Below are 14296 nucleotides of genomic sequence, written 5' to 3'. Positions count from 1 at the left end.
ATCCTTGATTTTAAAGTCTGGATCCTGTCTTTTCTTTTAACAGCCTACAGGGCAGAACCCCCTTGAAGGATTATAATAAGACAGCGAGAGAGAGAGAGACAGAGAGGGAAACAAGGAAGCGATGGAAGGAAGGATGAGCCCCTGGTTATGGGTGCTGGAGCGGCAGCTGACAGACGCCACATTGTCAATAGGGTGTGAAATTCCTCCTTGGATGGGACCTCCGTCTGGTAAATAGCTGAAGGGACACAGAGCGGGAGGAAACGCGTCAGCTTGTCTACCCACACTGGTCCCCTGAGCCATGCCCAGGGAGAGAGGAGGGTTTATCTGTGGTCGCCGATGCCCAACCGATCTCCCCGCTGACCTCTGTTGGCAACCAGCAGGGAGGCGGCCATGAAGGCTAACAAAACACTCGGTGAAGAGGCCTTGTTGTAGCGGTGTGTGGCCTGAGCCGTTCCGGAAATAGCTTTGGAACATCATAAAATAACACCACCCATTGGGACCAAAGGCCAAAAATGAAGAAAACGTATCAAATAAATGAACCAAGATACTCACAGAATTGTAACACCGTTCTTGCCTCAGCATATCGCTGTAATTTCTAAGTTGATGTAATGTGAGGAAACACATCCTTTGATGAAAAAAGGAAGGGGATAATGGACTCAGCTGTCAACTCAAATGCACAGCTGTCACTGCAATATGGCTTCAAAGCAGCCTGAATACTTTCTATATTGCCACCATGATACAAAGAAATGAAAATGTAAGCCTTTTGACAAGAAAGACCAACAGAGCTAGAATCAGTCTTTGCTTTCTGAGATGTGATTGCGGTAGATTGATACGCAGGTTAACATGGAGAACTACTGGAAACTTCCATTAGGTTAAGAAATGACCTGTTTCCATCTTATTAGCAAGGACCTCAACCTTTATTGGACTGGGGTCACATTGCTCTATATTTCGCCTCATCTCAAACTCTGTGACACATTTCTGAAATAACAGCCCATTAATTAGTTGAGCGCATTACACTGTTCAGAGGTGGGACACTTCTTTGCCTGGAGCTGGCCACCCCGTCTCAGGCGGATAGACACATGCAAATCTGTTTGTTTCATCAAGTGTAAATTCAATTTGCGAGGTTCTTTTTAATCTTGAGCACCTTTGCCCCCAGCGCATAGGAGGAGACCACAGAGCTCCCGTTTTGCAGAAGTTTTGATGCAAAAGAGTAAAAGGAAGGGCAAAAGGAGAAGGAGCGGAAAACAGATAGGTAATGAAAGGCAATGGTGGGCTGTTGCTCGGGCGGGAGAAAGACTCAAGGTCCTGCAACCTTGGGGAGTCTACATGAAATGTTGCCAGGATCTTTTTTTTTCTTCCCATCAGCACCCATGGGAAACTTCTGCCCGTTTACACTGAACAGCAGAAAAGGCCCAAGACAAAATGACAAATAATGACAGATAGAGTAGTACCGGATAGAGACAGGGGAAAAGAGATGAAGAAAAAGAGACTGATGTTATCAGCATTTCTGTACCCGTGCTCGCTGTTTGTAGTCTGTTTTGTCGGGGTGTTTCTCAAGCTTGTCTGTAGAATGTTTTTTGCTTTCCCCGTGGATGCAGCCCGTTGAGAAAACAGGGATTTGCTACAAAGGCAGAGCACCACTTTTGTGCTGGAGTGGGTAGAGGAGGGTATCACAGTCCCTTGTGAAAAGTTTCTTGAAAGCTTGAGAGGAGAAGTGTGCCTGATTTGCTCACTGAGTCGTGAAAGAATACTCACATATATCCAGAACCCACATACAAGAATGCACACACAGACTTAAAAACATACTTTGATCTGTCAACTCACGCACCAAATACTTGTCCCACACAAAACAGATCGCTAGATACACACACCTCAAGCCCAAATTTTGTTCTTGTTCATAAGTAAACACAAACCACTGTCACCACATATGCATACACACATAAATAGCAAACACAACTCAGACTCTCACTCATAGTCCAACCTGGTGATTCTGGTGATTAGGTCCAATGGAATGGGTTTAGGAGTCAGAAAAGGAGACACCTGGCTTTCTATTATCATTCAGGTCTGATTGGGTGCAGGCCAGGATGTGTCGGTGTGCACCAATGACAGACAGCCAACGTTGGCCCTACACTGTCAGTGTTGAGGCATGCAGTGGCATGACATAGTCTGTTATCATGTGAATGTGAATCAGCCCCAAAAGCAACAGGCCACAAATCACATCATCGCGAGCAACAAGACATTTTCCATTTAAGGAAGAAGCTGGGGGGATGAGTAAAAGGCTTCCCGGGCCAAATGGAAATGTTGTCTGTGTAGCTGTATGAACTGTGGAAGGCTGCAGTTTTGTCATAAGAATGAATACATTATGTGAGGCTTTGTGGGTGTGCAAAATGATATCATAGCTTTTCACCTCCTTATATTATGATAGGGCTGTTATAGTCACTCTCATTTGCAATCTTTCCTCTTGGTTTTGGGAAAAGAACAAGAATAACATTTTTTTCAGACATGCTATATATTTCAAAATGCTATCTGGACAAGAAGTTGGCTTGGCAAGTGTTACCATAAACAAGCCAATGAGCAATTACACCACAGAGGGAGACATCCTGCTTTATGGTGCAGGGAACTTAGCCCCCCTAAAATTATGAAGCAACTTCACATATTTATCTGTTCTCCTCTCTCTTTTGTCATTTTCAAGGAGACAGTATAAAACGGTAGTTGAAGAAGTAGGAGTGGAACAATATGCTTGTTGGAAAATATAAGAACAGCAGGGGTGGACATAACTGTGCAGTAAACATGCGGTTTTATCAATAATGGAAAACGGAGATGTGAACATCACACCGAGTATGAAACACAGATTGATTCTCAGTAATACAATTTATCAAGGAATGATGACTTGGAAGATAATTAATTATTTGTCAAATTTCACTTTTTCCCCCTTTTTTTCTCATTAGGATTACTGTGTACTTTGTTGTGGATATTAACGTGTATGGCCTAATTATCATGTGAATCCTTCAAGATGATCAGCTAATCAGTTGTGATTTCTAGTCAACTGTAATTCTGGTATCTGTGGTAACACGGATACCAGAACTACCAGATGAAAATGGATGTGCCAAAATGTGTTTAGTAAAAAAGAATTCTGAACAATTGAGTTTGATTTTGTACTGTAAAGATTCAGGGGCGAATTCCCAGATGGATTGCATTGACAATGTATTGTATTGTATTATACAAACGAATAAACCAATGATTTCTTCCAAATCCTGGGCTTACATTTGTCCCTCTCCTCTCTCTTAATTGCCTTCAGGAGGTTTGGATGGAAGAAGCTCTCTGGCAAGCCCCTCCTGAGAAGACCTCTGGCTCAGGCTGACTGTCACCCCCTCACAACCAACGCATTGGCCTCAAGTGTATTTATACTTTGCCACATGGTTAATTGCAATCATATTTTTACAATGGATATTCTGTGTGATGACCCCATTTTTTTTCTCAGATTAACAGTGAAGGTTTGGGATCTGGCTTAGCTCTGTGTGGCTAACTGCTGCTCTAATGACAAGTTGCAGCAGCCCGCAGGGCCAAGGACAGACAGTCTTGATACACAACACACCGCTGTACTGCAGCACCTCAGAGGGTCGCAGTAATCCTACCGTATACCATTACACTTTCTATAGACTAAACACAAGGCCAGGTGAGGGAATGACGGAAAGTGACAAGTATATATGTATGTGTGTGTGTGTGTGTGTGAGTGCACATTGTTCATGTACCAAAGCATACATTTTTTTTTTTTAGTTCAAGTAGCTTTGACAAAGTGTGTACATGTGCGTGTGTGGGCCTGCTGACCCGTCTCACCTCGTGTCTCCACTCCCGCTATACATTTGTGGTGAACAACAGCGAGTGTGCGTGCAAGCATGCTTGTGTGTATGTCTGCGTAATGCAGAACAGCCTTGCCTCCCACCCCAACTTGAAAAAAACAAAAAAAAGTCACACAGCCAGGAGGCCACTTTGAAATACCAGGTGCTCATTTGGCAAATCCAGGCAACTGGGGTGTTTACATTTCAGCGACTGAGAAGGGAAAAAGACCAGATGCCCCCTTGAGCCGTTCAGCAGCGTCCATACAGAGATCACTCACATCGCCATGGGTGACAGACCTGTGTGTGTGTGGGGGGGATTGGGTCGTGGGAGGGGTAGAGGCATAGAGTGAGCACTGGGCAAAGTCACTAAACACCCTATGATGACTTGCAGCAGGGAGACATGATATAAAGCAACAATGCTGAAAATCAGACACTTTGGCGAAGTTTGTTTGTTTGAACGGCACCCATTCTCTGTCCCCACAAACCGCATATTCACCCACACACACATGCACACACACACACACGCTCATGCTCTTCATTCTGTTTCTCTTTCCCTCTTATTATCCGTTTTCCTTCTCTCTGGCTTTCGAATAGCTCTATTGTCCTCTCCCTTTGTTGACACTGTTTGCAAACAGCTCAAGTACTTCCTTATCAGTTAAGAAAACAATGAGGCATGAATGAGAGTATGTAAGGTGGTGGTTTGGTGAATTGCAATCGATCTCTTCTGACACACACACACACACACACATAATGTTCAACCACAGTGCACCTTGTCCCGGCTAGCGCTGCAGACGATTTTATTGTTTCATTATGTCTACTATCAATTTATAGACAGTAAATCCACTCTGTCTTGATAAAACATTGCCTGTCAATTTCTACACAGCACCTGCTCATAACAAATCACTGAGGCACTCTTTCTGACTGATTGCCTCTTGGCAGAGCATTTTGTGATGTCTCTTTGTATCAGTGGCAGGCATAAGGCAGCTGACTGGTGGTTACGGGTTGGTGTGCGGGTAGGTGCTGGCAGTGCGACTGTTTGCTGTGTATATCTGTGCCATAAACATGGGTGGGGCTGCTTAAGAGGGGAAAAAAGTTTGCAAATTCATAACTTGTCTCTGTAAATGTAAGTTTGCAAGCATACATACTTGACAAACATTTTAACATTGAATATACAGTACATTGATATGAGGGACTGCACCTATGTAAATATAGCACTAAAGTTATTAAGTTGTTTTTTTCTCCAGTCACGCCCCCTGCTTGCTTTGTGACCACACAAATTAAATATCATTATATCAGCTCTGAAACATTTCCCAATGCTTTTTTTAGAGTCAAACCGTGTGTCATGTAAATGTCATTGAATTGGAAAGTTGTTTAACTTGGCCACCTCCTGCATGTTGCCGTCTGTCAAATGCTCACAGTCATGTGTTTGTGTGTGCCTGCACAACTGCATTCATTCATCCCTTCTGCCATGTGCATACTGCGCAGGCTTGTCTGTGCATGCGCACATATTTTTGAATTACATACCGAATAACCTTATCTGCCAGGGATCTGCCTTCCTCTTGGTCTGCCAGTCGGCTGTCACAGCACGCATGAGTAGAGAAAGTAAGAGCGCAACATGCTATGCCATTATTCCAAACCTCATATTTAAACCCTCGTGACCATGAGCTTATAGCGTAGACAGGATAGGAAATTTGACAGAAATAAAGTGATGCAAAACAGAACCAATCCTAAAACTATACAAAATGACAGTCTAAACAATCGATAAACTAATACACACACACTGTCAAGAGGGTTGAGAGAGGTCCACATTTAGAAAATACATTAAAATAATTCAAGTTGAATTAAAGTTGAGCCAACATTAGTAACAACACAAATTTACTGAAAGTCATTTGCAGTCAGTCCCTGATTGTTGGCTATGGTGGCTGCTTCCTCCGATACCAGATGAAATACGATAGTAATTATGTGTGAAACAGTCACTCTATGGCACCCTATAATAACCCTGTACCTATGGCAGCATAACTTGTTATGACTCATAAGCAGGTGAACTGGTATGATTTGCAGCCTAGCAGCACAAGTTTGACTTGTTGCCTTAAATATTGATGATGTAATCATGTGTAAGTGCATGGACAAGTTAGAGCCCTTAGGCAAAACAATAATATAGACCTGTTTTGAAACTGCAGGGCGAGTGTTTGTTTCGTCTCTGGTAATACTTTTATGTGTTGGGTTATTTATCAAGGCAATATTTACACAAAAGCAGAAAGAGAGAAGTAGAGTCAGATGAACATTGAACTGTGCTGCATTTGCAAAGACATGAAAGATGAAATTGGAACTGTTGTAATTGTTTGCAAATGGACCTGGAAGAATAGTTTTGTGTTCAAATAGTTTCTAGATAGAAGAAAATGTATTTTCGGTCAGTCTTGCCAACTCTTTCTTTTTGTCCACTTACTGTTACATTTACACGGTTTCACTATGTCATACAGGTTTTAATAGTGTGTTATATTGCATCATCTCAACACCAGAGATGGAAAAGTTTTTGGATCGTTATATGTAATCCCAATAGATCGCAAGATCCATATTAGTTTACCCCAAAAATCGAATTCCCGTACGCACCTCTATTGGTATCTAGCTATGTCAAAAGTGTATTTTATTGTCTAGGTTTGAAGAAAGCCATGTCTGTATTGTCTGAATGTTTTTTTCCCGTGGGGTTCATACAATTTTTAAAATTGTACAGCGACATAGTTTTCAGAAACAATGTCCTGGTTACTCTGGATAATCCACAGACTTTCTTCTGCAGAAAGTAGTTTAATTGGAAACTGTTCACAGTGAGGTTTATGGATCATCCAGAGTAAAGCTGCCAATATGCCTCATTATAACTGCTTGTCGGAATGTCCAATCTGGGGTCTGTGTCGGACAATTTCTGTAACTTTCCAAAACCTACATTCCGACATTCATACCCAATTGATGCCATGCCTGGCCTGCCGGTCAGAGGTGAGAAAGGAGACAAGGTTTGAACTTCTCTCTCAAGATATCGTCTTTCATCCTTAATACAACTATTTCTGTCATGTTTTATGTGAAACAATGAGTACAACCCTATGTATGTCTTCCAGTCTGAAAATGTTTGCCGTCATCCACATATTTAGACTATTATAGTGTCTCTTCCTGTCTATGACAGTTGGTTTTTCACCTTCAAGTGTGGCCGTTCAGGTATAAACACTTTTGATTTTTGATGAGGTTGGACAACACTATGCACGCACTACTTCCTCTTGAGTGCAATCTGATTTTAAATGAGAGGGTTTTTTGGAAAGACATCCAAAATATTATTTGTTTTAATACTCTGATACAATACAGACACCCCACATACTATCTCTATTGTATTGGGATATCAAAAAATCTGGAGAAATAGAACCAATACTATAACGATTAAATATGTCCCTTTGTGTGTGCATTTTTTAGGGTGACTAACTCTTCAGTGCAAGATGCGATGTAACTTTGTGTTCTAGGTAGCCAGAACTAGGTAGGACAGACCCAGCAACCTGAGCAATGTCATTTTTTACTTTTATTAAACTATTAAAGGATTAAAAATCCAATCACTTCTGTGTGAGCACCGTGACAGTTACTAACATGTAATAAGGTACATTTTCTTAATGTTTGTGGCAGTCCATGCATGGCCCCACTGTGTTTTGTTGCTTAACATGCTGAGCAGTTCTCAGGGAGTCTCATCTGGTACGGAGGAAGAAAGGACACGAAATGCCATGCCAGGGTAATAAGTACCTTGGTTACATTACGCATATGCTAAGGTAATAAGGACATAGCACGCATGCACACATACATACACACACACACACAGACCACCTAACACCCACCCACACTGAGGTAATAAGGGCTTGGCTTACATATAACCAGACATACACAGTGAATGACTACAGTCTTGCACCATCTCGCCAGGTGCCTGTGCTCTCTCACAACATGCCCAATAGTCAGCGGGCAAGGCAAAAGACCAGCTAACTAATTGACCAGCTGACACCCTGTACCACTACCACCTCTGCAAAACAATCTACACTGGATGGATTCACTCAGGTTTCAGATGATTCAGCAGTGCCCTCTTACTGATAAAGGCAGAGTCATTAGAAATATCATAAGCATTTATCCATGACATTTCCTATTGGTTGTCCATATTTGAGGGTGGTGGTGGTTAAAGCGCTCTGCTTCCCATTACGCTGCTTGGGTCATGGTGTGTCGTATATGAGTGGTGTGATCATGCGGAGAGGGCGACCGGATGAGAGCCATGTTGAATGGTAGCGAGGGCTAAACTGAAACCATGTGCTTTTGCGGTTCGAAACTTTGTCATGACTAACTACCTCTGGGAGAGCCGGAGTCGAGCTGGACACTGAGGGGGAAGAAAATCCCTTTTCACCTGACTGACGGTAACTAGACAGGGACGATTTATTGTGATTTAATGCTCATAAAAAGTAGACACCAAAGCTATTGACCTCTGCTTCAGTCAATGGCCTCAATTAAGTCTTCTGTATGAGATATGAGTGTAGCCATAACAACACCATCACCGATTTTGATGTTCTTTCAAATGGCAGAAAATTCCTTCAGGCCTGTTTAATAAATTATTTTCCTGGCTTGTTTTTGAGAGATGTTTATAGTGACCTCCAATAACCTACAGAGAGCATCTGCCACCATGTGCCACTGTTGGCAGCCCTCAGGGTCTACGACTGCATGGAAGATTACATTTTGCAGCTGGACATGCTGAAAGATCAAGGGTCAACAGAGGGTTTATGGGTATGAAGGAAGAACGTTGACCACGAGGGAGACACTGTGTTTACATTGTGTTTGGACACTTTGAACAATGTTATCTCAGACAGCGTGGGGCTCTGTGCCAATCAATCATTTTGTTATTGGACCAGCACCGGTGATAATTCATCCTGGACCTTTGATATTGGCTGACGTCAAATGATTCCTGCATGAGCCTCCTTCTTCCCTCTCCGTCTGGACTTTGTCAAGGCTGTATTTTCTTCAAAACATGTAGTTATTGAAGAAAATTGAGTGATCTTTTTTTCAGTCCAACATTAAAATTCCACTGTCGTGATGGAAACATTCAGAATATTAAGTGACTTTGTTGAGTTAAATTCAAGATATTTCAAGCTCAGCCATGTTTGTAAGGAAATAGCATGTAAATATGGAATGTACAGGCAGGCGAACCTCGGGAGCAGAGAGTTAGCAGGTCACAGATTTTGAAGGCCATGCATTTACAATGGCAATGATAGTAGCAACACACTGGATTATTCCGATGTGCTAATGGGGAATGCTCTGAAGCGTGTGCTTCTGCGGGCTAGTGTACCTGCCTTGCCCTTCCCCAACATACTCAGGCCAGGCGAAATACTGTAATACAGAGACCAGAGGCATAGTGGCAAAAGAGCAGGGAAAGAAAAACATGTTAGAGAAATTGAGGGTTGAGAGAAAGGTGTATGGACTGATGTATGTTTGCTTTATGACTCCTAGCAAGTGCTTTTGAAGCAAGACCATATCCATTTTGGAAACACGTTGGTTAAATATGATTAAAAGTCCCCTCCAGACATGTTTCAAGACTGAAACAATATGCTGCTTGGAATAATAATTTCTGTCTCATGTAATTTTTACGCAAAAAAGCTCAATTGCCAAGTTAAAAAAAATCTCAAAATTACATCTAGTCTTTCAATGCGTTTCAAGGTCAAATATTCAAGTGAAGCAACAATGGAGGGGGACTTTAAATGTCAATCTTTCTACTTTCTTTTACAGGTTACAATAATGATACACCCTACCCAGTACATCCTTTGTAAATGCTAGACAAATTGTCTGACACACATTGATGTTTAATAGCCACAGAGAGGGATTTGGAAAAAGTATGTTATAACAGAGTAGTGTGTCAGAATCAGAATCACCTTTATGTTTGCACATAAAAGAAATTTGACTCTCTCTCGATATACTTACACAGAAACAACGACAACAAAGCTGGTAAAGAACAGACAGGACTCTTATGTACACAAACAGTGAAGAAAAAAAAGATGTGATTACATAAATATTATGTTAATAATAAATAAAATGTGTATGTACAAGTCAAGTGCTCTATAAATTGTAAATATTACAAACAGTGCAAAGAAATAAATACTGAACGGATATACATGGACTGGATGATTATGTACAGTATGTACATTTGAAGATGACTATATAAATAGATTATATTCTATGCTATATATAGCGTATACGATTTATATTGATTTATATGTACATATAAAAAAGGTTGTGCAACACTGACTATAATCTGAACTGAAACACAGCTTGTAATGTGCATGCTCAGGCTGGTTGTCAGCATGTGTGCGCCTCTGTGACACCGTGACCCTCATACGCGTATGACTGCGTCTGCCTATGACTGCCTGTCTGCCTAAATGCCTGACTATCTGTCTGTCTGTCGGCACAAAGACAGCAGGGTCGGGGTGATGGTAGGTTGAGTCATAAATCTGCAGTCACCTGAGACAGTGAAGTATGTCTTTTCTGTTGGGTAGAGAAGGTGCTGAAAGGTGGAATACTCACCAGAGACAGACAGTAGCTGGTTGTGGCAGACGTTGGAGTGCTGGTGGTGGTAAGCGAAGAGGATAGTTGGGGGTGCTCGGCAAAGAGGTGCTGATTTACAGCTGGAGGCGAGACAGTGGATTTGGTGTTGGCTGTGTGTGTTTGTGCTGGTGTGTGTAGAGGAGGGTGGATGATGGTGGTCTTGAGGGGGGGTTCAGTTGGGGCTGCGTTTGTGATCCTGTGTTAAGTGCTCGGTCACTGGTGAAGGCCTTTAGGATTAGACCCCCATCCCTATACCCCCCTCCCCTCAAAAAACTCTCGTAAACAGCCCCCCTCTCTCCCACACACACACACACACCTCCTCTCTGCCTGGATTCCAGCTTTGAGCCCTTGTGAGATTCTCCAGAGCCTCCCACCACCAACTCCTCCTCCACCAGTACTACCAGTACACTTTGCCTGTTCACACACACACACACAAACGCACATGCACACACAAGCACATACACGTCAAGAGACACTCTAACATAACCAATGGCTCACCGTTCCCTTAATATTGCCAGAGTAAAGCGATCCCCTCACACTCGCAACACATTAGTGCTGCTATTAGACCATACCCAGACATAAGGGCTACAGGGTGTGTGTCTGTGAAATCTGCCAAAGTTTTATGCATGCTAGAGGGGGTGACTGTGTGCGTGTTTGTGTTTGCGTCCGGGCATGTGATTTGTGAGGGAGGAAGAGAAAGAGAAGTTAAGTGTGTGTGAGAAAAAAGTCTTGGGTCGATGCTGGTGTGTGTGTGTGTGTGTGTGTGTCTGTGTGTGTCTGTGTGTCTCCGTGTAGCGTTTTTTAAGAGAGAACGTAGAGACACTGAGATCCTGGCATGAGATGAGGGGGAGGAAGGATGGATGAGGTTTGCGAGGTTCTGGCGAGGGTGCACTAGGTGTAAGCTTGAGAAATTTCCATATAGCAGTAAAATATCTGCCACTTCACTTATTGAGTTTCTAATGTGTGCCAGGTGCTTCTCACAAACACCTAGTGAACCATGTCTCTGTGTCTGTGTACTGTATATGTGTACACATTTTTTTTTAAGTCACATTTGGAGCAAACTGCAAACTCCAAACCAGATCAGCCACTGCTTCGGGACAAAATTGGTGTCCACAATTTGGTTTGAAAGCAGTTGCATTCAGGAACAGCTGAAATATCCTCTTGTCCTAGTTGGGGAGATTATAGGGTAAAGGTAAGGGCAATGGTTAGGGTCAGGCATGTTATGGTTATGGGTAATGATTACGGTGAGACTCCAGGAAAAAAGTATCAATGCACCGTCTCCAGAGGATGTGTGTGTTGGTGGGTGTTTTCAGAACTAATCTTGACCCGCTGGACTCAACATAAAACAACACGGCTGTATATACAGTTTTACTACTGCCATTCATAGACGAGAAAACTCTCAACCGTCAAACCGGACCCAGATGACACATACTATAAAATGTAGAAAAATAAACCTCTGAAAGTTATGTAAAAACCCAACCATGGCTACGAAGCACAGAACCGTTGATTTATTAATGTGGACGTTCCAGTCATTGGAAAAAGTGCCCCCCTGGTTTTTACCAAGCCTGTATTTTTGGGTTGACTCACTTATCTTTTACATTGGCAAACAGTTGGGGCTTCAGCAGTTCTCTGAGACTAACCCCTGGAGCTCTTTTGTTTATCATAGACTAAGTATTTTGGTTTCTGATCTTCTGGAAGAAACCTTTAAAAGGTGGAACAGACCCCCGACAAAAATCTGTCAAATCTATGTTTTCTTTTCTTAGCAAAGTTGCTCTAAAGTCTTTGTACCTCATTTCCTTTTAAGAGCAGTCATAAACGTATAGAAGTAACAGAGGTGGCTGTCATGAACTCAGTGTGCTTCTGGTTGCCCTTTAATGGCGACCAGGCAGGAGAGCCGGGGCTTCGGTGGTTTTGGCAACAAACGAGACAGTCTTCTTTGAAGACGCCACAGATCCTCTTACCCAAGTCGCTTCACTTATGAAATAATTTTCCTTTCAAACAGACTATGTCGTTGTGAGTTATACAGGAAGTCTAATAGGAAACTGACAAATTTTGTCAGCGAGACCTACCCCCCAAAATATGTTGACTGGGTATGTGGGAGCTTTTAATACGTTTTTTTTTCTCTGCTGTAGTTTGAGTTTTTGAGCCCATCAAGACCAAAATGATAAAATTATGCATAATAGAAAATACAATGGAAAAACAACAAGAATTTATTTTTTTTTATACAATTGTTTTGACAATTATATAATATACTTATAATATAAACAATATAGTAATATTTTTTTTACTTTGTATATATATAATTTATTTTTGTAAAAACCCAAAAGTTGTCTCACATTCTCTGCATATCAATTTTTTGGAACTTCTAAAGGTATATATTTACTGTAACAGCCTGTATAAAACAGCAGCAAAGCACAGTTAAAAGCAAGGCACTGTTGTTAAAATTACATACAGCTTTCATATTGGCTTCTTAGCTAATCTCTATTCAAAACAAGAACAGTATGGCTTAATATATCCTAAAATGTTCCTCTTTTCATCTTTATAGTCATTCAAAGAAATATACTATGCAAACAGTAAAGAAGTTTTCCGACACAAGGGAACACAAAGTGAAAACATCCCTTTGACGAGTCGGCCTGTAACACAAAGCTGGCAAACTTTGGCAAAGAGTTTCCCTGCCTGTTCCCATTCATAACCAGGAGTCCAAACTGTTATTCATATTTTTCCTCTGTGGTCGATCCAAAGTAATAAGAAAAAAGTTTGGTAAGGGATGGCATGTAGAGCCGTTCTGAAAGGGTTGGAACATTTCGGCCAACTGAACCCAAACGCTCTGAAAGCAGAATCACAAAATAACAACAATCTTTTAGTAGTAAAAATTCTCTTTAACTCACGCTGAAATATTTTGACAATTGAGTCTGTTCTCAATCAAAGTACTGGAAGTATTTATTCCTAATGCAAGTCAACACTTCTGCCTTTTCACATACTAACGTAAAAGGTCAAAAGAAAAAAAATACTATTTCAAATCATTTGAATATAAACGTAAGTAATGAGATGCAATGGAAGATTTGGTGATACAAGACCAACAACTTTGCTGATCACACTGATACTGAAATAAATTACACTAATTAGCCAAATGGAACAAGATTATCTTTTTTTTTAACTATTTATTACCATCCAACTCTGTGATGGTGGCAACACAGACACATAAAACACAGTCACACCACAGAGCGCATGGTTACATCTGTCTGCTTGCACCTCACAGGAAATGGCATCCAATCACCTTTCAACTTTACACTAACAGACCACTCATTTGGCTTCATTTTGACATTTCACAGGTCGAGCTTCCTCCTCACACACTGAAACCATTTCTTCATATATGTGAAGAATAAGTGACAAATTCCAATGTATCAACATAATTGTTATTCTTTGCACACAGATTAAAGTTGAAGCAGCCTGGTAATATACTGCAAATCCCTTCAATGAACTTTGGTACTGATCACTTTATGTGAGGAGCGTAGTTAACTTATTTTCTTATCTCCAAATACAGTAGAGAACACATCAATATTCAACACTATTAATAATGTAGTCAACTCCTGCTATGCATTAGCCCAGTATTAATGCTGGCTGTGCCAAGTTCAGCCTCTAGTAGAACTGCGCCTGTCATCTCTGGCTCTGATACTTGAAATTCATCAGCTGGTTATTTCTAAATTAAACAAAACAAATTGGACACAATATTATACAGCATTAAAGTAAGGGTCCATGTTAATTAAATATCCCCTACATCGGGGTGTGCCTATAACCTGTGTGCTGTAGGCTCTGGTTTTTTTCAGCAGCGCTGTGACTCCCCCACAGATCAGGATTTT

Source organism: Anarrhichthys ocellatus, unplaced genomic scaffold, assembly GCF_004355925.1.
Source record: "Anarrhichthys ocellatus isolate YVR2014 unplaced genomic scaffold, GSC_Weel_1.0 scaffold22, whole genome shotgun sequence".
Lineage (NCBI taxonomy): Eukaryota > Metazoa > Chordata > Actinopteri > Perciformes > Anarhichadidae > Anarrhichthys > Anarrhichthys ocellatus.
The sequence above is the reverse complement of the archived record's forward strand: the minus strand, read 5'-3'. Positions refer to the sequence as shown.